Source organism: Manis pentadactyla, chromosome 3 (genome assembly GCF_030020395.1).
Source record: "Manis pentadactyla isolate mManPen7 chromosome 3, mManPen7.hap1, whole genome shotgun sequence".
NCBI classification, from domain to species: Eukaryota; Metazoa; Chordata; class Mammalia; order Pholidota; family Manidae; genus Manis; species Manis pentadactyla.
This window is the reverse complement of record NC_080021.1, coordinates 147,286,747-147,311,455: the sequence shown is the minus strand read 5'-3', so window position 1 is coordinate 147,311,455 and position 24,709 is coordinate 147,286,747. Positions and strand designations below refer to the sequence as shown.

Genomic DNA, 24,709 nt, shown 5'->3' with positions numbered 1-24,709 from the left:
ATTGTGTTAAAGCACTGAGATTTGGAGCTGTTTGTCTCAGTAGTGGGTGTCAGTTACCCTGAGTAGTCATACTGTTTAAAAAAGGAACATCTAAAAATAATAATGCAGAAGTGTTGACAATAAAGTAATACAAAAAGAAACATCAGAAAAATATTAACCACAGGAAAGCATGGGTCACAATGTTAATGTCAAAAAAACTTTAGGCAGAAAAGCATTATTAAGCCTTTAGAAAGCTATTATTTCATGATCAAAGAAATCATTCTTCAGAAGATGTACTAATCCAAAGCCAGTATGCTTTTAACAACATAGCCCCAAAATAAATAAAACAAAAATTGAATATAAATTGTAGGGAGGAATTAATTTCATGGGGGAAAATTTGAATATACTTCTCAAGAATTTATAATTCAATCTGAAAAAAATGCATAGAGATATAGATCTGAAGAATGTAGTAACACAGCTTGATCTAATGGACAGGTTTACACCCAATAAAAATAGTTTTTTTCAACCTCACAAAAACTGACTAGAAAGCAAGTCTTGTAAAATACCAAAAGTCAGTATCAACTGAACCATATTCTCTGACTTAAGGGCCACACATCTAGAAATCAATCCTAAAAAGACAGTTTGGAAACTGAAAAACACATTTGTTAGTAACTGAACAATAAAGCTCTACATAACAAAACCTGTGAAAGCAGCTAAAGAAATTCTAAGAGGAAAATCAATAGCCTTGAATTCAGATCTTAGAAAATAAAATGGACTGAATTAGCTAAGGGTTCAACTCAACCCAGGAAGTTGGAGAAAGAACCATGCTCTTATGTGATTCAGTGCTGTTCATGTTAAATCTGTGTACCCCTCTGATGATAACAAATACCAGCAAGAGGGGGAACTGTGACATAAATGGAATTCTCCAGTTTGGGAATGGCTCTGTGTGTGTATTAGTAGATTTTATGTTTCTGGTATGTAGGCTTCTTAATCAAGAAGCCAGTACACACGAGCACTGACACCACAGAAAGAGGACAACAAACACGAAACTATTGGATTGTTAAATACACCCTCTTACCTTCACATCAGGTGCAAAGGTAAGCCCAGTCTACATTTACATCCTTCCAGCATTTCTCAAATCTGGAGAGATTTAATTAATTGTGGTTGTAGGATCAGACTTGCCTGAAATCAGGTTCTTTTTCATAGGAAATGAGCAGTGAGCCAAATCTTGGCACACACAGAAGCATTCTCGATGGTAATATCTCCGGACAGGCATGTACACCAACAGCAGACAGCACTTCCTTTTGGGAATAATCATTCTCTTAAGATTGGCCACTAAAAAATACAGGTCTGTTGTAGTAAGGTTGCAGGTTAAGATGTTCATTGTTTTTCGAAAAAATACCAGATGGTTATGCTGAGATATCTTGGGAAAATGAATATATATAAGGAGAAAGTTCCTTTATGTCAGAGTTCCTAAAATTCTCCTGTCTTCCTTCTAGTCAAGTAAGATATACTGGACAGATAAAGTTGCTTTCTCTGGAAATGGCAATAACAAGAAAACAAAACCTTGCTTTCCTTTGTTAAATATATAAATTAGCTTTTGAAAGCCTGATGGCTGGAGGATTGCCATTTCAGGATTCTTGTCTGATAAAGTAGCTGCATAATTTAAGGTAAGGGTACATGTCACTCTGTGAACCTCGGGGGCACTTACCAAATTACTCAACCAGGAGGCAAGACAGAGCTGGCAATGGGTTTCACACTCGATGTAATCAAGCCAAGGATGGATGTCCAGGCCCCACAACAGGAAGCTGGGCCTGAGCCCATGAAATGAGGCTCTTGGAAACGATTAGCTGCCCAGCTGGGCCTCACTGACCCTGAACAGATAAGCACTGTGGACCCTAGAAGCCAGCAGCTGAGACCATTGAGAAAGAGGGTGAGAACAGGGAAAGCAGATGCCAGCAAACCATAGGAAGACAAGCAGAGCACTCACCCAGACCCACTCCTGGACACCACCTTCTCCAGGGATTTTGCAAAACCTACAAACCACAGCCAACTGATCTCAGGTTCTCAGCAGTAAGGGACCCAATGCAGTCTCCTTACCCAGAGTCAGATTCTAAAAATCTTCTGGTAGCAAAAGCAATTTGTAGAGTCCGAATGACCCTTGGATAAGTTAATGAACCTCTCCCTGAATTATAGCATATGTGGTGTTGTGTCTAAAAATTTTTACAGCAAATCTTATGAATGCTAAAGTTTGAAGACCACTGAGCAGGAATAGGAGGAAAACTTAATTATCATTTAAACCATTTGCTTTTCAGATAATAATACTAAGATCCCTGGCTGTGAATGGGGACACATGGAGAATTCTACCACTTGCCCATGGGGTCTATGCCATTCTCATTTTATATGTTTTCTACAACCTTAACGCATGCCAATAATCTGTTTGTTGTAGAGAAGATTAAGTTAAATGGCACAACCTCACATTGGGGAGGCACATGTACTTGCTAATGAAGTAAATTTACAGTTCACAACTTGGATGACTCATAGGCATCTCAACGTCAACGTGTACAAAACTGAATTCATCATTTTCTACACAGATCTGCTAATCCTACATTCTCTGTGGTGGGTTTTACAAATGTTCACAAATTCTTTGACATGCCTTTCAAAAGCTGGAGCCTAATTCCCCTCCCCCTGAGTTTGGACTGAACCTAGGGACTTGTGCTCTTTGCTCTCTCTTGCATCACTCAGTCTGGGAGAGAGGCCTGCTGCCATGTCCTAAGGACACTCAAGTAGCCCCATGGCAAGATCTATATGGTGAGGAACTGAAGCTTCCTGTAAAACACCAGGAGGGATCCGAGGCCTCCTGCCAACAACCTGCAGTCGGATGACTGCAGGCCCAGCTATGTCTTGACAGCAACTTTGAAAGGGACCCTGAGTCAGAACTGCCTAGCTAATTTGCTCCTGAATTCCTAACACACAGAAACTGTGAGTGAATAAATGTCATCTGAAGCAGCTAAATTTTGAGATCAATTATTGCCCAGCAATAGCTAGTTAATACATTCCCCGTTCCAGTGAATGTCTCTCCTTACTATCTGAGTACTGAAACCTCCAAACTACCATTGTTTCTTACTTTCCATCCTTTCTCTACCATTTCTTCCCAATCCAGGTGACCATCCAGTCCTGTATTTTGCTTCATCCTCTCCCCTCTATTCTCACTGCTAATGCCTTAGTTCAAGTTCAGTTTTTCCTTGCAGAAACCTCTAGACCTTTCTTTCTGTCTCTGATTTTACTCCCCATTCCTTCCAAATTGCTACATTACATCCTTTTCAACATAACCTTCTTGTTCAAATCCTTTCACTGATCCCCACTGCCTCAAGGAAAGGGTCCTGGCTCCAGAGCATGGCTCACAGGCCTTCACAGTCTGGCCCACCATGCCAAACTACAGCTCCCTCTCCTATTGCCCACTCCCCACTTGGCCCTGGTAATATTGCTTGTCCTCTACAACTCAGCTTAGACATCTCAATCACTGAGACATCTCAACCTGACTTACCCCATTGGGTCAAGTTCAACAGCACCCTGTATTCACCTCAAATGGATACATTTTTCATGCTTTTGTGATCACTTATTCATACCGTATCTGCTCCCCACCCCCACATTCCTCCCCACTCCTATCCCCAACCCCACACATGCACACAGAGCTCCTTGAGGGAAGACACTCCCAACACTGCACATGTGGTGCTTAGCACTGGGTCTACAGGTGGTGGAGATGAACAGTAAGGTTGAGTAAGCACTGCTATTTAGAGATGTGAGGATGCCCTGCTCTTCAGGTAAGCTGCTCCTCCTATGTCCTGCCACATACTGGAACATGATCATTCTCATGAAATTTCTTCAAAACCTAATTTAGAAGAGTTAGCTGACTCTTTCAGACCTGCTCTTACTAGGAAGTAACTGCTCTAAACATAATCAGGTAAAGTTCACTAGCTTAGCGTTTCCTGGTCCTCTTCCTCAACAATAAAAGCTCCTCTCTGAAGAGATATTGGAGGAAGTGGGAGTGCAGGTGGCTAAGCAAGGATGAAATTCTTATGAAAGGATTATGTAAGAATTTGTTCTACATGTAAAAACTTGTTTGTTATGCCTCAGAAGATTGGAGACTGACGAAAATTAGGCTTGGGGTGGATTAATGATTGTGCATTGAGCATTGACTCCCCTATACAGAATTTTATTGTCGTTAACAACCATTTGATCAATAAATATGAGAGATGCCCTCACAAAAAAAAAAAAAAAAAAAAAAAAAAAGGACAGACTTCCAATGGTAAAATAAATTAGTAACCGGGATGTAATGTATAGCATAAGGAATATAGTCAAGATATTGTAACAGCCTGGTAGGGTGATAGCTGGAACCTAGAATTATGTATATAAATGTTCTACCACTGTGTTGTACACTTGAAACTCATGTAATGTAATACTGTGTGTCAACTACCCTTCAATAAAAAATAATAATTAAAAAAAAAAAATTCTTATGAAAGGAGAGGGACGGGAAGTGGACAACTGTTGAGTCTTCTGCAATGAAGACGGTCTTCAGCACCAAGGGCAGCAGCTCCTGTAGATGGCCAAGCGAGCAGAGCCTCAGCACAGGCTCCTGCAGCCCTGCCCTCCCCGCCTCACCAGCTCAGCACCACCTGGAATCTATCCTTCCAGCAGCCCAGCCCGTAGATGCCTCCCTGCTCACTCCCTGCCCAGTGCTTCTCTCCCCACAGTGCCATGCAATGGCTCACTGCTTTCGTTTTACTTCTTTCCCCCAAGAAGTTCAAGAGTTGGGGCAATATGGCACCAGAAATATGATCTGGAACCTACACAGATACTTTTAACTGCTGCCCAAGCAATTATATCTGCTGACCACAGGGTGTGGTACAGGATTTGGCTCTGACTTCTCTACAGCTGGGGTCAGCGAAGTTGTTCTGTGAAGAGCCAGATACTAACTATGTTAGGCTTTGTAGGCCATACAGTTTCGGTGGCAGCTGCTGAACAAGGTTGCAGCATAAAAGCAGCCAAAACAATATGTAAATGAAGGGGCATGGCTGGGTTCCAGTAAGTCCCCAAATAGCTGGCAGACTGGGTCTGACCTGGAGGTTACAGTTTGCTGACACCTGCTCTGGGTGAGAAAAACTTGAAGAAAATTTAATTTTTCAAAGCTGGATATATAAGTTTTTAAAATTGTGAAGCTTTCATATTTTGTGCAAGTGGCCACACCCAATGTTTCTGTGTGAGAATTGAGTATAAAATTCAGATACAGTTTTAGGCCGTATTTATCAAAATTTTATATCTTTCAGCCAGGTATTCCAATTACAAGAAAAATACATACTGCATTGGAATACTCAGAAATATACCAAGCTATATGTAAACAGATGTTTTATGTTAAAATAACAACTACTTAGTTTCAAAGAATGAACTTGATGGTGACAGAAACATGAAATAGGTTAAATTTCCTCTAATCATCACTATCCCAGATGTGCTAGATTTAATCTCCTTTCCTCAAGTCCTGTTAACAAGTCACTTCTGGTTTTCAAAATCCAATTCCCTTTAAAAACTGCTGACTCATCTTACAATCTGACCTCCTTCACTCTCCTAGAGGGGCTGCCTGAAGTTGTGCCTCAGGAAATGAGGACAGGAAAGAGCTCTTCCTTTCCTCTTATTCCAACACCTTGGATCAAAAGAAGGGGCTGGGTGAGTGAGCGAGGGACGCTGGGAGCCGGGAGAGGCTGGACTGTTCCTGCACCCTCCTCCCAGCCCGGACTTGAGGAGGGGGTTTGATTCCACCCTGTGTCCCAGCCTTGTGTGAGTTCCTCCAGGCCCCGCGGCATCTCGCCGCTGCGCACTTCTCCAGTACCAGGGATCTGGCTGGACTGCACATTTTCACCACCCTCTGCTCCCACTCTGCCTCCGGCTGGGGCCTCCCCACCTTGGGTGACACGTTAGTCTGCTGGCACTGCCAAAACAAAGTACCACAGGCCAGCAGGCTTAGACGACAGAAACTCATTCTCTCACAATGCTGGAGGCTTGAAGTCCAAGGTCAAGGGGTCAGCAGGGTTGTTTTCTTCTGAGGCCTCTCTCCTGGGCTTGCAGAGGGCCATCCTGTCCCTGTGTCTTTACATGGTTTTCCCCTTGGTGTGCGTCTGTATCCTTATTTCTTCTGGTAAGGACATCAGTCATACCAGACTAGGTTCCCATCCTGAATGACTTCATTTCAATGTAATTACCTCTTTAAAGAGCCAGTATCCAAAAATGAAGGGTTTGGACTTCAACATATGAATATGGGGGGAAACATAATTCAGCCTGTAACAGGTGGGGTACTATAAAATGGCTGAAGTCCACTACTGTCCATGGGGTCACTGCATAAGCAGGGCACCCATACCACCAATCAGTTATAGTACAGGTCACCCCCTGCCACCTTCTCTCTAGTGTTCTGTTCATTTGCTCAGGCAGGATCAGGGCACAAGTCCACTGCTTACACAGACATCCAACTGGGAGTGCGATGCCAGTCTCCCCCGTGGAAGGCATTCAGAACCTGTACCCATGACTCTCTTAGGACAACCTTCAGTTGCCTTTGGAGGGACAGAAGGGACTCACCCAGGATGCCTAATCAGGCAATGACTCTTGCTTATTTCCTCACTCTCCACCTCTCCTATCTTCTGCTCCTTTAGGCTGGTGTAATGGTTGAGTTTAGCGAGGCAGGTAACCTCTTAAGAAATAGGGGGAGCATCAGACCCAGTTGTTGACAGTTTCTTACCATCTCTCTCTTCAGGATTCACAGTACTTTGCATCATTGTACCCTGAGCCTTGGACCCAAGTTGTCCATTCAGTGACTAAGGAGATTTTCTACTGAAGCAATTACTTTTGTTACAAAAATATAAGGAATAATCTAAATATCCATTAACAGGAGAGTGATTATAGCGTGAAATTCATTATGGTATATCAGTGCAAAAGAAATGTCTAAATGGACTGACATGGAATGGCATCTAAGATATATTTAATAAATAAATCAAATTACAAGGGTGTGTTTAGCAGATATCATTTGTATAAAGTTATGCACCTTGATACATATTCTTAGGCACAGATAATATCTCAAAAGGATAGAAATGTACTATTAATATGGTCATCTAGATGGAGTAGGTATGGGGAGAAAGGGAGTTTTACTTTTTATGATTTATTTTTCTGTGTTGTTTCAATTTTTTAAAGGCAAGCATGAGCTGCATTTAAAAAAAAAAAGAGGTAATTTAAATATACCAAGATGGTATAAGGGTTTTTAGAAGCCTTCACTCGGGCAAATTCAAGTTAACATTACAAAAAATTAAGTGCTTAGTAAGTTGTAACCACAGTTGTTTTTCCGTAGCAATAATATGCTATCACGTCCCACGGCCATATTATCACGGCTCTTCCTGTTTCCAAAATGTAGTGTAGGAAGCAGAAGGCACAACAAAGCACATCACCAGAGGAAGGCAGAGATGAGCAGCCTCTGAGCCCATCAGGCTGGAGGTGCGGCTGCTCCCTCTGGCCAGATGTCTGTCACATTCATACATCCTAACAAGTATTTTCTGAAGGTCTGATCTGTGGGGATATTAAAATAGATAAGACCCACTTCTCATAGCAATTGCTGACTCATCTTGTGCAGTAGGTTGTTTTAAATTTATCCAGTTCTACCCTTGTTTTGCATTCTGTATCTGCAATCTGTTTTTTAATAGTTTCTCTTTTCCAACAGTCTATTCTTTTTACTTGGTTCTTCTACTGTTTCTTTGTTTATTTGCTTAAACTTGCAAATAAACATTTTTTCTTTTTCATTTTTAGTTCTGAAAATGTCACTATTTGTTCTTCTTTTCCATAAAGAAGAAAAAAGACCCTCCTTGATACATGTGGTACATCTTACTCCAAAAGTCTTTAAACTTTTGACATGAACATTGTTTCTGGATAGCATCCTTTTAAGGCATCATTTTTTGTTACCCAGATGAAGAAACAGAGACAGAGAACAGCATTTCCATCCAGACAGGCCAGCTGGCAGTTCCTAAAAGGCTGGCTAATACCATGTTCCCCACAGAATCCTCGGGGCTGAGGGCACTGCTGGGCAGCCGGCACGCTGGGAGCGTTTGCTGAGTACTACATGATGGATGCCCAGTGTTCTGTGCCTTTGGTGCCACCATCCCATTTTTATTTTCTGTATTTCCTTCCTGGTGGGTCAGTTGATCTCTGCTTTCCTCCAGCAAGAAGTTCCTTTATTTTTTCATTCCCACACAGGCACTGGCTGTGGTTTGCAACAGTTACTTCTCAGACATCAGTGACCTCAGGAAGCAGGCTGTGGCAAGATATGGGCAGATTTCTGGAATCCCCTTGCACAGGCAGCTTCCCATGAGCTCAGGCCTGTGACTGATAGGGACAGACACATGAGAAGGCATTGGACCTGAGTGTTCTAAACCGTCCTGGTGGTGACAGAAAAACAGAAGGTGTGTGTGTATAAAGTGAAGGTTCCTGTGGCCAGGTTCTCCCCTGGCCCTGGTCGGCTACCTCACTACACATGTGGGCAATACGTTGCTATCGACTCTATAAAGAGCTCTGCCCAGTGCTCTGGACGATACAGTGGCACAGCTGCAAGGCTTCAGGAGAGCAGAGACTGGAGTGGTGACAGTGCTGAGGTCAGAGACGGAGATGGCTGCGGGGACAGAGAGGCCCAGAGGCAGAGACAGACTTGCTGCACGCAGACTCGATCTGAATGGACAGGGTTCTAGTGATTGACCTGTTTCTGTGGGAATAAAGTTTGGTATGAACCCTTTCACCCCAAGGATGTTCCACTGCCATTTTTCAGTCTTACTGAATCCATAGTGAACTTGTCAGGGGCCAAAACCCATTGACAAGACAGGGAGCTTCCAGTCACAAAGCCTATGCCCTGAGGACAGGTTCCTAGCAAAAGAGCTCTGTGCCAAGTAAGTTTGGGAAACACCATATATTATAGCCTCCTTTGAGGACTTCATAATGCATGTGAACCTGTCACAGACTTTGAGATGTCCTGTAGACAACAAATCTGTTTGGTTTTATTTACCCCATTTTGACCAAGAAATATTTCTTCTCTCGTCTTTCTCTTCCCCTTTTTCTCTCTCTCATCTCTCTCTCTATCTCTCTCTCTCTCTCTCTCTCTCTCTCTCTCTCTCTCTCTCTCTCTTTCTGAGTAACATGTTAAGGCAGAACAAAATTTGGGAAACAGAGCTCTGAGACATAACCCAGTGAGATGTGTGGGTCTCTGCATGTCTTGGACTGCATTTGCCAAGAGACTACCAAGTACAGCCCGAGCTGCTGTATGGTACTTTTCTTCTTCCAGAAAGAGTGCAGGATAGCAGCTGAAGCCTAGACTTGAGTCAGACTGCTTGCACTTGAATCATGGCTCTGACCTTTTTCAGTGTGTCCTTAGGCAAGTTACAGAATTTCTATGGGCCCGTTTCCTCATCTGTAAAATGGTGAAAGTAACACTGCCTACTTAGGGGGTTGTTATAAGGATTAAATGAGTTGAGTTAGGTGACGACAGAGGCACATCATAGTTGATGCTACAGAAGGATTAGATGTTGCTGTGTTATTTCAGTAATCTGCTAAAAATTAGAATAGAAAAGTGTTCTCAAAGGCAGGTGCCTTGTATCCCAAAATTTATTTTTGCTGAAATAGAAAAATCAATCCTAAAATCCACATGGAATTTCAAGGGACCCCACATGGCCAAAACAATCTTGAAAAAGAACAAAGGTGGAGGTTTCACACCTCCTGACTACAAGACTTGCTACCAAGCTACAGTAATCAAAACAATGTGGTACCAACATAAGTACAGAAATATAGACTGATGGATGAGAAGAGAGAGCACAGAAATAAACTCAATAGGGAAAGGACAGTCTCTTCAACAAACAGTGCTAGGAAAACTGGACATTCACATAGAAGAGTACAGCTGGACCCTTACCATATACAAAAACAAACTCAAAATTATTAAAGACCTAAACATAAGACTTAAAACTATAAAACTCCTAAAAGAAAGCATAGGAGAAAAGCTTCATGACATTGGATTTGGCAGTGATTTCTTGGGTATGACACGGAAAGCACAGGCAACAAAAGCACAAGTAGATAAATGGGGTTTGCATCAGACTGGAGGGCGAGCTGGCTGCATTTCCGACTCTGGGGCGGCCAGAGTCCCTCACCTCCGTGGCTGCCTCCTGTTCTGATTTTCTCCATCTTGCCAATGGTTAGGGTGTAACTGAGGTAGGTTAGCTGACCTCCTGGCAATGGGAAAATTCTGGATCACACTTAACATTTCAATGTTCTTTAGAGGTTCTGGACCCCCTCAGGTCCCCAATTTAAAGCTGAAAAGAAGTTCTTTCATGCGTCCATCCTCAACCTCATTCTCCTGCAAGGAGTTTCTCCTTAGACTTTCAGACCAGCTTCATCAAGAAAAACGAGTGCTCACAAACAGGGAGGCAATCTATCACGGTGGGCTCAATGGGATCAACCCCACTTCTACTGCTCATTAACCGTGTTAACTGTAGTAAAGTTACTTAACCTCTTTAAGATTTAGTTTCTTCATCTGCAGAATGGGTATGATAGAACGGATAGTGCAAGACTTCAATAGTGAAGTGTTTGGCAAAATTTCTATTCTATTACTTAATATTATTCATAACATTTAATGTAACTGTATTATTAGGGGTTAAACAATGCCTCCCACATTCACCGTGAGTCTCCAAGGTGGTCACGGAACCCCCTGAAGCGACCTCAAGACAACACTGAAGTATGACAAATGAAGTATGAGAGCCAAGGTATCAGTCATGGAACCAACAGGAATTCCAGCACATTCACTGTCACATTGCTAAGGTACCTGATATGGACTGGATCTTGTCCCCAAAATTCACACGTTGGAATCCTAATCTCCAGTACCTCAGGATGGAGTATCCTTGTAGACAAGGTCTTTAAAGAGGTAATTAAGTCAAACTGAGGTCATTAGGGTGGGCCCTAATCTGATATGGCTGTTGTCCCTTTCAGAGAGGGGATTAGGTGTCAGACAGGAAGGAAGAGCATGTGAAGATGCAGGGAGAAGGCAGCCATCTCTAAGCCAAGGAGAGAGGCATCAGAAGAAACCACCTCTGGTGACACCTTGATCTCAGGCTTCTAGCCTTTAGAGTGTGAAAAAATAAATTTGTCTTGTTTAAGCCACCCAGGCTGTGAAATTTAACTATGGCCCCTCAAGCAAACACATCAGTATCCGACCTTCACTGGAACCCCCAGTTTCAAGGAGGAGAGTCTTAGCTCTGGAAGGGGCATGTGAGTCCTTCCATTCATCCCTTCTACCAGGAAGTCTTTATTGCTGCCTGACAGATCTAGAGGGAGACAGACAAGCTCAAGTCAGGCCCCTTAAGACTGAGAGAAAGAATCCATCACCTTTACTTACACGTGCCCCACTGCATAGTATAATCACATTCTTTGAAGCTAATTTATGAAACTTGATTAATTTCAGACTCTCCTGAGGAATATGTTCAGCAATCATACAGCTATGCAAACTTTACAGGGAGATCTGGTTTATTTAGCTGATTCTTTTACCTTTGTATGTCTTCACTGTGTAAATGTAGACAGCTCTTTAGGGAAAAAAAGGTGCTTATGCTTTTAAATAACTGTTGTTCACAAAATTATAACATTACATGGATTCCAAGGTTCTGTCTGGTATATCACTCACATGATTTTCCAGTGACCAAGTCCCTGTTGGTGAATAAGTTAGTGCTAGGAAATCATCAGTAGCCTAAGACCAGTCACCTACCCATCAAGCTAGTTAGAAATAAGCCTTGAGCTTCTAGGTTGGCAAGTGCATGAAAACTTTGGTGAGAGCTTTCTCATGGGAAATCTAGTTTCAGGCCTTATATCAAAGACATTTGATCACCTCTGAACTTAGTTTAATACACAAAGAAAACTCCCCCATAGCCAGCCTAGGGATGGGACTTAATTCCATCCCAAGCGTGCTCTTTCAGTTACCAATACTAACCTTCCTCCACAAATCAAGAATCTCTGTCTCTCCTCTCATCTCCATTTACCTGCCCTCCTAACCTACCACTTGCACAGCTGCTCTCCTGAGATTACAGCATATTGCTTTCACTCCCATTTTATTTTCGAAAGAGCTACTGCTATTATTTCCAACTACATCAACCTTTTCTGGGTATTTCTGGGAATTGCATGTTGAAAAACATATTGCTACGTGTTAACATTCTTATTCTTCTCATGGTTCTCTTGTTTCTTGGGCAGTGGTGGCCTTATGAATGGGGCTCCCATGTTTGGTTTGGACAACATAAGTCCTGCTTTGCAGGGTGCTATAGAAAGCTTATAGTCCTTTCTGAATTTTTGGATAGGAGGAACTTTGAAAGATCCTAGGTAAAACTATACCTAAACGATTCTGATTATCTTCCTAGGGTTTCCAAATCAGTTTCCTGCAAGCTTTGACCATTGTAGATTCTTTGGCACCCACTGTTTGTTTCCCAGGATATTCTTTCAGGTAGGAGTTCAACAAACATTTCAGTCCTAGAACTATATGAAAAGCATTAACCTAGTCTGGGAAGGTGTATGGTTCAGACATACATTCTGCCCTAAGATAATTTAAAATCTAGGAGAATGAGGAGGGAAAGACACATAACAGGTTCACACAAAATGGCACAGGTGGGGTAAGATGTCATGAGAGGTGACCATGGAATTTCAGAGACAGTTCTTCCAATTGCAGGACCTGGAAGTCTCCGGACAAGAGGTGGTATTCGGGCTGCACCCCATGGATGGCTGGGAGGAGTGGGGACTGATCACTCCCGAGCTCTCCTGTTCTCTTTCTCTCCAGTTTGTTCCCAGCCCTGAGGCCCACAATCAAGACTCATTCTGTTCCTCTATATTATCAGTCAGAATCTTATTGGAGATTGTCAGGGGCACTGTTTGGCCTGATCCCTGTCCCCTCAAATTGGGAGTTCTTCTTCCTCTCCTTGTAATATTAGAATCAGACAGCCACTGCCCAGAAGGGGAGAAGAGAGCTGGAGGAAGATGTCACCTTCCTCCTCACCCACCTCAACAGGTCCACCTCAGTAGATACAGTGGCTTGAATACTTGGCTCTTGGAACAATGGAAGCATAGTCACAGAAGCCATGGTCCAGCACTGGGTCCGTGACCTAATGCTGACTCATCCCATGTGGATTTAGCTTCTTGCAAGCAATCCTGCCAAAGCTGAGTCTAACTTGTTCAGATGAGGGAGCTGCATGCTTTCCTGATCTTGCTTCCTTTACTCTCTATCAAGTATAGCACAGCTGCAGATTCTCTGTCACAGGGAATGGATGATAACCTACCATAAGGTGTGCCAATTCTTCTCCAGGCACCTCCCTAGTAGATTCTCATCTCCTTCAATTTTCAAGCACTATGCCTTTCTTCCATGCAGTTCTGGAATTGCCTCCTTTCTTTCCATCCTAGGTACAGCTCCAGCCTGTATATGTTTCAGGTGGATTACCACCTGCCATCTTGCCTCCTGTCTCTCCCACACCATTGCGAGTCTACTGTCAATCACAATACCCAGCTCAAAAGCCACGGGCTTCCCACTGCAGACACATTTGATACAAACTTCTTTGTTTGACCCTCAGAGCTCTCCACCATTTAGATGAAACCACCCTTAGTGTTCCCAAATGCTCTGCCTTTTGGACAAAATGAACTCCTATCTTCCCAAATCTTACTGAGAGTTCTGCCTCTATAGTTGGGTTTATATTCCCTCCTGCTGAAATGCTTTCCCCAACTACTGAGTCTACGTTACTCATGAATCCTGTACATGCTCCTCTATGACAAAGGAGAAGGAGTAAGATTCTCCCACTTTTGAGGGCCCAGAGCCCCTCCATTACACCTCTTGTGGAACTGACTTCACACAGCTCTTCACAAGCCATTTGTGTTATCTCTCCCTCTCTACAAGGCTGAGGTAAGAGACTGCATCTTAATTACCTTTGTATCACATGAAGACCTTAGGGATAGCATCTTGTTCATAATAAATTCACAGGATCTGAGAATGGAATTCAGTTTTATTTTCCCCAAATTTCTAAGAGTTGTAAAGTTATGAGGAAGTGCCACCTGACCCTCAAACCAGAAGAGTGGTAGATTTTTTTTTTTAAGCCCTGAGAAATTTAAATGCATGGACTAGATTTTGCTCGGGGCTTCCCAAGACCCCTGGGATGAAAGGAAATAGTGCAAGATGAAGGCTAGCGCCAGGCCACCGGCTTCCAATCCCAGTCACTGACTGTGATTTTGAGCCAATCCCTCACTCTAACTAGGGCTCATTTTCTTACCTGTAAACTGAAGAAGTGAGTCAAAATGAATCCTAAGATTTATTTCAGCTTCTATTAACTTAATAACACTCAGGATGTGAGAATACATAGCATCAGGCAACTATCAAAATAGCAGCAGATGGTTGACAGAGCTCTCACATGACAGTGGTGCTCAGACAGCACCTACATCTTCTCCTACACCCTTCCTGCACACTACCTCCCAGCACCCCACCATTCCTACCCTTATTAATCCAGAAGATGCTGTATCCAAGTGGTCTTTGTCAACTCTGATGCAGACAGGATACCAGGGCAGAATCTGCCCTTCACGACTTTTCCCTTCGCCCCTTCTCACCCCTTCTCCCAACTATACTGTTAACTGGAATCCATAAGGAATTGAGGACCTGACCCAAACTCAGATACTATGCCAGGAAGTCAGTTCATGTAAAGACTGTCTGAAAAATCCTGACATATCAACCAGGGCAAGCAATTCCAGGCTAGCTAAGAAGAAAAAAGTAAGCTTTCATTTACTGTAGGTGAACTCAAGCTTTCCTGTTGCAGCCTCTATTAAATACCTGAACCTATGTGCAAACCCCACACCTTGTCTTCAGCTAGCTAGATAGTACAAAGTCTAAAGGTCAAGGAAGTACTGTGAATCTTTAATAAGAGGTCAATCCTTCCGGGAGTACAAAGCTTTTGAGAATATAAAACCAAATGGCATGGAAATGGAAATCCACTGGGATGTATCAAACTGATCTGGAACCACTGGGAAAGAGTTACTTTGACTTCCTCTTAACAGAAGAATCTGGCTCATTACCCTTAAGCACCTCTGAAGCTCTAGACCTTATTTTGGACAGAAAGGGTAACTTTGCATTACAAAGCTCAACCTCCTGGCGATGTGTAGGTGAGGCTGTGGGTGCCAACAGCCTCATCTTGTTTTTTATTTGTCCCTGAATTGCAGAACAAGCTCCAAGCCATTTTAATATAGAGCATTCTCTATCCTGAATATGTGTAGTTCCAAACAGAAAGAGTTTTTCCTCTCAGAGAAGAAGTCTCTCTTATCAAATCAAGAGAAATTTCATGGGCCATTTTTTTTTTAATCACCAGGAATTTTAACCTACGGATTCCAGGTTTTACATTCTGTGAATATTATCAATTACGATATCAAGAAAACTTTCATCAAACGAACATTTTGAAATGGACTAATTCAGTGGCAGCTCCTATTTTTCTCTATGGGAGGGGCATGGGAGACCATCTGGTTGGCAGGGAGCCTGGGAGGCAATGAGCTGGGCTCGCATAGCAGTTAACCATAAGATCGACACCATCGCAAGAGTTTACATGAAAGAAGGGCAGTGTATCGAGACTATGTTCCCCCTCCTTTAAATCATCATGACCAGCACTCAGAGCTTAGGCAGAATCATACTTTAAATTGCTCCTTCTAGGTGGGAGTCTAGTTTTATTTGTGGTTTCCACAAAGGAATTTAATAATCCATGCATTTGTTTGAAATTGACCAGGTGTTAATTTTTTTTTTAGTTCATCCCATAACTTTGTTTCTTAGTGAAATATTGATATTCTATAATTAGTGTATTCTGTATCCTGACTTTGAAAAGCCAATAGAGAAACACATAAGTCCATTTTTGAGGATGACCTATATCTGCAGCTTAAAACTTAGGTAAGACTTAAAGGTTACAAGATGCATTAGAAAAAAGAAAAGTGTATGTGTTACTAGCTTCAATAATTATTAGCAGTAATATAAAATAAATATGCCACTGAAGCAGGGCCGCTCTGCTTGTCAAATAATCCAAATACACATTGTAATACCCATTAGGCAAGAGTCTTAAACAGTTTCCCAACTGTCACTTCCTTTGATTTCCTATCTCCATTTTCATCACAGACAGAAAGGAATGAAAAATGTTTCTAGCTGTTGCAGAGTCTGTGTTCTCTGTTTCACCTGATCGTCAAGAAAGGGGTTAGGGCATAAGGATAACGGACCGCAGCCTTTCCAGTATGAGTTGACAAGGAAGGAAATGCAGCTGCCAGCTGTCACCGGCGAGGGACTGGACAGCGCTCCGCATCCTCTCATATCCCTCTTTCTCCCCTTCCGACTTCCCAGCAGCAACAGACCAGCCGGCGGGAACAACACTCTGCGTGGCAGTCTGTCCTGCCGGACCCGATCCTCCCGGAGCCGCGCCAGGACCCACCTACCTTCTGAAGATGCGAGGAGGCTGGCCGCCCGGAGGGAGAGAAGGATGCTTGGTCGCAGCTCCTCAGCATCTGCCTTCCGGAGCGGTTAACTGGAAATACAGACTCGCCTCCATTTTCTGGTCACATGATCACTCGCACATCTAAATAAGGACGATCACCTGCCTCCCAGACCTCCCAGAGAACCGGCCGGCGCCGCGGCGCTGCTTAGGCTGCGGACCGAGCTGCGGCTGGCCAGAGTTTCTTTGGGAAACATAAAAATTCTCTCTTACTCCCCTTTTTTTGGAGCCGGAAATGCCCCTTGATTTTTGTGTCTGCTCAGAGAAACTGCTGCAACTCCCGTTTCTGAGTGAGATTGGATGTGAATAGACTCAAAGCACAGGTTGGAAGGAATTTAGTTCCCTTGAGATGTCTTTAAAAAAATACAACGCTGTGGTTTCACAGCATATCCAGTGAGGTGACAGTGTGATTGTTTTCATTTTACGGACAATGGTTAACACCATAATAAAATGACAATGGAAGCATAGCAAGATTCATAAAGAAGCCCAATCAGAGGTTCTAGAGAAAGGTAGGATGTTTGTCCATGATCCACACAGTTTTGGCTACTGGGAGACAAAGCGAGTGGCCATAAAGCATGTAGATCCTGTAGTCAGAAGGCCCGAGTGTAAATCTAACCTCTACTACTTATTAGCAGGTATGGACCAGTTTCTAAGCTGCCTGCTACTTCAGACTGCTGCTTCACAAATGGATAATAATAATAACACTTTAAGATAATCTAGGTAGAGATCTTAGAGAGTATAAATTTCAATAAACTTAAAATAACTGTTAGCTACTAGTATTATTACTAATTCTAAAAACACTAACAGAAATAGTTGATATAGTTAAGGCAAAGGAAAGATGGATGAAAAGTTTACATAAGATACTAGTATTATTACTAATTCTAAAAACACCAACAGAAATAGTTGATATAGTTAAGGCAAAGGAAAGATGGATGAAAAGTTTACATAAGAGAAAGGCATACATTCGTGCGATCTTAAAAAATATATCGTCACACAAACCAAGGACTTTAGATCATAAGCTAGCAAAATGTCAATGCAAAAAGTAACTTTGGGTACCATCCTCAGAAGTAGAGTGTTAGAAATCCCATGTTTAATTATCTTTTTCCTTTTCGGTGGTGGTGGGGGCTATGATAGAAGAGGGGGATGGTACAGCTTTAGGTAACCACCATTTGATCTAAGTCTAATAAAATGAGAAAGCGAATTACCCAGCAGAGGGCCTGGCTATGGTACACACTTAAGAAACATGAGCCCCTATTGTTTATTAAAGTCATCTCCTGACCTCCCCATGGCTGTGAGGGGTGGTGGGAGTGCAGCAGGAAAGGGAGAGAGGACAAAGTAATTTTTAAAAATCTTTATTTAAACTAAAAACCTACAAAATACTTCAGTTTATTGGAAGTTATGATGAACTAATGTCTCCTGTGCCATCTATCTCCCACTATGAGGTGGGGCCATCAGGAGGGCGTGACTGCTGGGTCACTGACTAGCAGAGTTTCAGTGAAAAGAAAAGCACATAAGGGCATTGCCCAAAGCCAAGGTGAGCCAAGTCATGGGGGGGGAACAGATGGCTGCAGAGCTGAGCCTGGGATCTCGGTGAGGTGGAAGCCCATTAGAGGCAAGGAAAAACGGGGCAGTTGGAGGCTGCATAAAGAGGAGTCAGGTGTTGTAGAACAGATCATGTAACTAAATCTGTCTTTAATATCTGTTTTAAAAGTCAGCCATTAATTAATATGGAAAGTGATTAAGTGATGGTCATCAGGCCCATCACAGGTATTTTAAAAATATTTAGGTAACACTTCATTAAATAGGGAAATGTGGAGCATCTGTTATCACCAATGGTATCTCTCTTTGTCTAGTAGGATGTTCTCTCAGACTGTGCCAGGGAGAAATAGCTAAGACAGCTGGGCACTTGAGGAAGGTAGTACTTTATTGATTGCACTAAAGCAGTTACAATTATTACAAAAAAATAGAATTAAGTAGCATCCTCATTATTATACAGACAAAAAAGGGCATGATAGATATGAATTTCTCCAGGGGACAGTTAGTTTTTGAGAACTTAATCTTTTCAAATTATTAGTTAATGAATTGAGGTTAAAAAATAAAAATAAAAAAGGTCTTTGAAGATTGTATGTTATCAAATGCTACTTGAGTTGATGGTATAACACATGACTAAGTAAGTGGAAGAATGTTTCCTCTCTGGACATTCAAACTGGCAGAGGCAACAGATGACCAATACAAAAACAATTGAACAGGCCCATCTGCTTTTCTCTGTGAGGCTGAGGGAAGTGGCTAATAGCACTCTAAGAAGACAGAAAGGCTGCTTGAATCTTGGAGGAATTATAAAGAACAGAAAGACAAGAACACCAAGCATAGATAACTATGCTCTCAAATTTCAAAAGAAGGGAGAAGATGGATTTTGCAACATTTGAAAAGAAGAATACTTCTGTTATGAATGTTTGTGCCCCCCACAATTCACTGGCTTAAACCCTTCCCCTTCACCCAGTGTGATGGTGTTAGGATGTGGGGCCTCTGGGAAGTAATTGGGATTAGATGAGGGCATGAAGGTACAGTCCTCATGAAGGAGTTTAGTGTTTTATAAAAGGACTCCAGAGAGCTCTCTCTCTCTCTCTCCCTTTCTGCCCGGTGAGGATACAATGAGAAGCTGGCAGTCTGCAACCTGGAAGAGGACTCTTCCCAGAACTGGACCATTGCTGGCACCCTGATTTCAGATTTCTGGGCTCTGAAACTATGAGAAATGAATTCCTCTTGTTTATAAGCAACTCAGTCTGTGGTAATTTGTTACAGCAGCCTGAACCAAGTCACTCTGAAACTAAATCTAATACATCTCCCTTGGAAAAGAAAGCAGCAACCACCAGAAATTACCAGTTTCACTATAAGTAAATTATGTGGCCAAACTTGTCTTTCTTTCCCATTCATTCCATCATGCACACTTATGGGGTGCTTATGATGTGGCAAGTGCTGTTCTCAGCACTAGGGGCACAGTCATGAGCAAGACAAACCAAACTTCAGCTTTCTTGGTGGGTAAATTCTCATGCAGAGACAGACAGCACCATCAAATAAACAGAAGATGGTTTTAGATAGAAAAAACAAGTGGTAGGAAGAAAATAAAACAGGGCAGCAGAACAGAGCAGGGTTCTCATCCCAGCACTACTGACCCTCGGGGCTGGCTAATCCTGAGCTGTGGAGGGCTCTGTTGTGCACTGTAGGATACGTAGCCACATCCGTGGCTTCTCCCCATCAGATGACAGTAGTATCTGCTCTAGTTGTGACAATCAGAAATGTCTCCAAATGTTTCTTTGGTGGCAGGGTGAAAAATCATCCCTGGTTGAGAACCACTGGGCTAGAGTCACTGCAGTGCCTGCCACTGTAGATGAACAGTTCCTGAAGGTCTCTCTGGGGAGTTATGAATGATGAGAACAAGCCAGCTATGTCGAGAGAGTTCTAGACAGAGAGCTGGTGGAGAAAGTGGTCTTGGTGTTCATAAACGTAAGCAGCAACACAGGGCATTATAGGCTACAGTAAAGAATTAGGATTTTATTCCAAAAATAGATGAGAAGACATTGGAGGGTTTTAAGAAGGTGGGCAGTGAAAGGATGATATTTACATTTGAAAGGCTCACTCAAGCCAGTGAGTGGAGATGATGGTAGAGCCAGGTTGGTAGGATGGAGACGGAAGTCTGATTGAAGGACCAGGGCAGGGCTGCCATGGAAGGCTGGGCAGACACATGTGTGCTGGACTGCTGGCTTACAGATGACACACTGGGGCTCGGGTAGGTAGGTATACTCAGCTGGATCATTATAATAAAATTGAGAAGGAGGCCACCTCCAATATAGTTGGATTAAAGAGTCAGGTGTGACAAACAATTCTGGGATCCAATTTCTGTCTTGAACATGAATTGGAAGTTAGCAGTAGGGAAATGTGAGTATCATGGGATTCAGTGAACTAGTTCAACTATGTGGGCAGAAATTAACAGTGACTGACTGGTGCTCAGTGGCAAGAGCAGGGATCTCTGAGATAAACAGAAAGAACATAACACATACTAACAAAAAGAAAGCTAGTACAGCAATATTAATATCAGGAAAGAAAATAGATGAAAACAGAATTTAGTAAAGTAGAAAAAAGGAAAAAATCAACAAAACCAAATATAGTTATTAGAAAAGATTAATAAAATGATCCCATTTCTAGAATAACTGAACAAGGATAAAAGAGAAGATACAAATAAATAGCATTAGGAACAAAAGAATGATAAAACTATAGCTATAGCAGAGATTGAAAAATAAGAATATGTGAACAACTTCAAAAATTTTGAAAACTTTGACAAAATGGACAATTTTCTAGAAAAATATTAAATAGCAAAGTTGATTCAGGAAGAATTTGAAAACCTGAGTAGACCAGTAATCATCAAGAAATCAAATGGCTAGTAAAAAATTTACCCCCAGAAATAAGCAAAAGACACAGTTCTATAAATATTAATTAATCTTCATTAAGTGACACGCCCACCCCAGATTATACAAGTTATTACAAAGGTTAGGAAAAAAAATAGGGAAAGCTCCCTAGTTTGCTTCACAGTGTCAATATAACTTTGATTCCCAAACTAGACAAAAGCTATATGATAAAGGAAAATCACAGGCCAGTGTCATTTATGAAAATCTAAATGATTTTATATGGTGGAAGGAAACTAGATAGTCCACTAAAGTTTCTAAGATTCACTCATCTGAAGGACTCTGCTATCCCCCTTCAATTAACATTTGACTTAAGTTACAACTGGAGTATTAATGCTGTTTAAAGTAGTGGGGTATAAAGAAGTATACACTGTAATCACACCTTGAGTGGCTTCCATCCAGGTAGGTTAATAAAAAAGTCTCTAATAAATATAAGATGAGGCTGAATGTGAGGAAGATCACAAAAGAGGTACAAATGTCGGGAGACTCAGAAGAGGAAGGGATTTCTTCTCTTTGAAAAGATGGCAGAATGTTTTAGGAAGGAAGAGGCATTTGGTCCGGGTTTTAAGTGCCAAGTAGAATTTCAATATGTAGAAGATAGGATGGGAAGCCAGTCATGAAAAGAAGTGCTGACATCAGAGCAAAGCGGCAAGGAACCCGAGGAAGTTTCTTCCAGGGAACTGTGAACAGTTCTAAAGAGGACGCACACATTCATTCATACTTCCACTTAAAGAGAAAGTTGATATATATAACCTATTGGTTTATAAATCCACCACTATCACTTAAAAATAGCAGGGAAAGAAAAAGGGTGGCAGAATCACACATGGAGTTAGGACTTGGACTGATATAATAACATACTTAATCTAAAATTCTACACATTTGATACCAGTGAGTGATGTATTTGTATTGAATGTAAGTTTCCAAGGAACCAACTCAAAAGGATAAATATGACCAATTATATCAATATTACTAATTAAAGAAAGTCATATTCCTTAGCTAGTAGTCATGATGGAGATTGGATTGGATTGGATCACAAGAGTACAGGTATTCTGATTAGAAAACTATGGTCTCAATCATATCCTTGGCATAGGGATGAGTTTCACTGGGTTGACCAGAAATTTTCCATCAAGGTAAAGTCAATGGTGCACATGAGAATAATAAAGTATAAAGAAATTCTATAGTATCCTTGGCAATGTGGTACATGTATGTAGTTCTTGGCTGGGTTGGGCTTAATCCAGGGCAGATTGTGGAAAATGTACAGGAACATATGCATTACACATTTTTCACTTGATCCTCTATAAATTCTGATTCTGAGTTGATCAACATTATGTGAATTACATATTTTACTCCCTGGCCATTACCTACAACAAAACTCTCTTACGTCAACAATGAAAAGAAGTCACATCCTTAACCAACAGTTGAAATGGAGGGAAGGTGTCATTCTCATTTCCTCCATTGGCACAGCTTGGATTTCTACAAAGCATGCCCCAAACAGTGACTTTGTGCAGCCTCTGTTTTGAAAAAACTCTCAAATAGCTCTTGAAAACAGACTGTCCAAAGCTCTGGGGGACAGTGAACCAATCTTAGCACATTTTTCAGGAGCTTTGGTGCCATCGATGACTTTCCAATTAAGCCTGCTGTGCTGAGTAACTCGTTTGCCTCTTCAGAAGGGCTTTGATTCTCTCACATCCCTCTGGCCTCTGTCCACTTCAATTGGCCTCACACACCACAGACAGGAGCAGCCCACTGACCTGGCAGTGACCAACACAAATTAGCTGTGGTAGAAAATACACATTCAGGTGTGAAAAGAGCATGCAGGTCACATGACAGTGTGAATAGTCAGAAGCAAGTTCTGACTCTGTCTCAAAATACCTCATTGGGAACTTTGGCCCTTAAACTTGTTGTACCTTTCAATGGGATGATGGGAGAATAGGAATAAAAACATCAACCCATAGAAGTAGTTAAAAAATATGATTGTTTTGTCTTCTGGGTCTTACTGACAAGCAATAGTCTAGAAGGGGGAAGACTTAAGTTCAAGTCCCAGCTTTATCACGGTCTTATTTCTGAATGATATTAAACAGATGTCACTTACTGAGCCAGTTTGCTTGTCTGTGACATAGGGATGATAAAACTTGCCCTGTGTATCTAAGATGGCAATCGGGTGGACCAAAGAAAAGAATGTATTTGTCTAGCCATAAGCGCTCATTGGAAGTCTGCTCTGGGTAGGGCTGGCCAGAAGAGCAGAGTGGCAGAGGTTGGGATGGGGGAGACACCAAAATTTAATTTGATTTTTTAGAAAAGGAGACGAAGGCCTGAATTAAAGTGCAGATTTAAAGGACTTTTAAGGATACTTAATTATCACCACAAAGTCACCAAACATAACCCACTAAATATAATTATAAGAATAAATGAACAGAGAGTCTGTGCCAAGTTTGGTCTTCCAGGTTTGGTTGAGGGCAAAGCCAAAAAACAGAGATTAAACAAGGGAAAGCTGTAGTTCATAGAGTATCAGCTTACCTCAGAAAAAGAGCAAATGTCTGCAGCTGGGATACAGCCCATCCAAACAGCAAGACCCGGAGAGGGGGTGGTACGTGCTCAAAGAGCCTGATTCTTCTCCCAGTGCCCAAACATATCATTACCCAACACTGAGAGAAAGACTCAATAGATTTCTACCTGTTTTTCATTTTCAACATTCCCATGGGTGTAACTCCAATATACTAACTCCTCAACCATAAATCATATAGACAGAAAAAGCCTCATTTCAGAAGGTCTCATGAAAGCATAAGATCTATCAGTGTCACTCACAGGGAGTAAGACAAACTGTCTTTTACACAGTCTTGTTGGAGAGAGAAAAAGGCCAAAAATTGCACAAAGGTCATGTGGAATATGAGCTATATTGTGTTTGAAGGACATTTTTATTTCAGGGTGCACCAAATAGCTCACCACACAGAGCTGGCCTACAAGATACAGTTCCACAAATATAGGGATCAGTTTACCTCTAAACACTGTTTGGAAAGTGCATGTGACAACAGCTCCCCCCTTTCTTCTCCCCTCTGCCCACAACTCCCTCACCACCCATTGTTGCATAATCTACAAAGTCTGGACTAGTATTGTCAGTTTGCTTCATCCTCTTGGGAATTATTTCCTTGCAACACCTTCCACAGATATTTATTTGACCCGCTTCCATAGAAAGCCAGTATGTTGATCTATCAATTGTCCCATTTTTATATAATTCAGATGGTGAGTTTGCAAACGTTAATGATTTCACATTTGTTTGTAGCTCAGGCTTTCGAATATAATCTATGATGATTAATGTTATGTGCCAACTTGGCTAGGCTATGGTGCCCAATTATTTGGCCAAAAAACAGTGTAGATATTGCTCTGAAGGTTTCTTAAGATGTGATTAACACTGAAATCAGCCTTTGTGTAAGGCAGATTATTCTCCAGAATGTGGATGAGTCTCATCCAATTAGTCAAAGGCTTAAGGGCAAAATCTGAAGTTTCCCAAAAAAAAGAAGGAATTCTTCTCAAGTCTGCAGTTCAGAGACTTGGTCAAAGTTTGCTGCCTCACAGAGTTTGGACTCAAGACTGAAACAACTTTCATCTTGAGTTTCTTGCCTGCTGGCCTGTCCTACAGATTTCAGACTTGCCCATCCCTGAAATTGGGTGATCGAATTCCAATTC

General features: G+C 41.9%; 1 protein-coding gene across 12 annotated transcripts in view; it reads right to left on the bottom strand.

Annotated features, from left to right (window-relative positions):
• The window catches only part of PRUNE2 (prune homolog 2 with BCH domain), a 237,136-nt gene that overhangs the window by 42,711 nt on the left and 169,716 nt on the right, over positions 1-24,709 (bottom strand). The gene's annotated exons all lie outside the window — the stretch shown is intronic.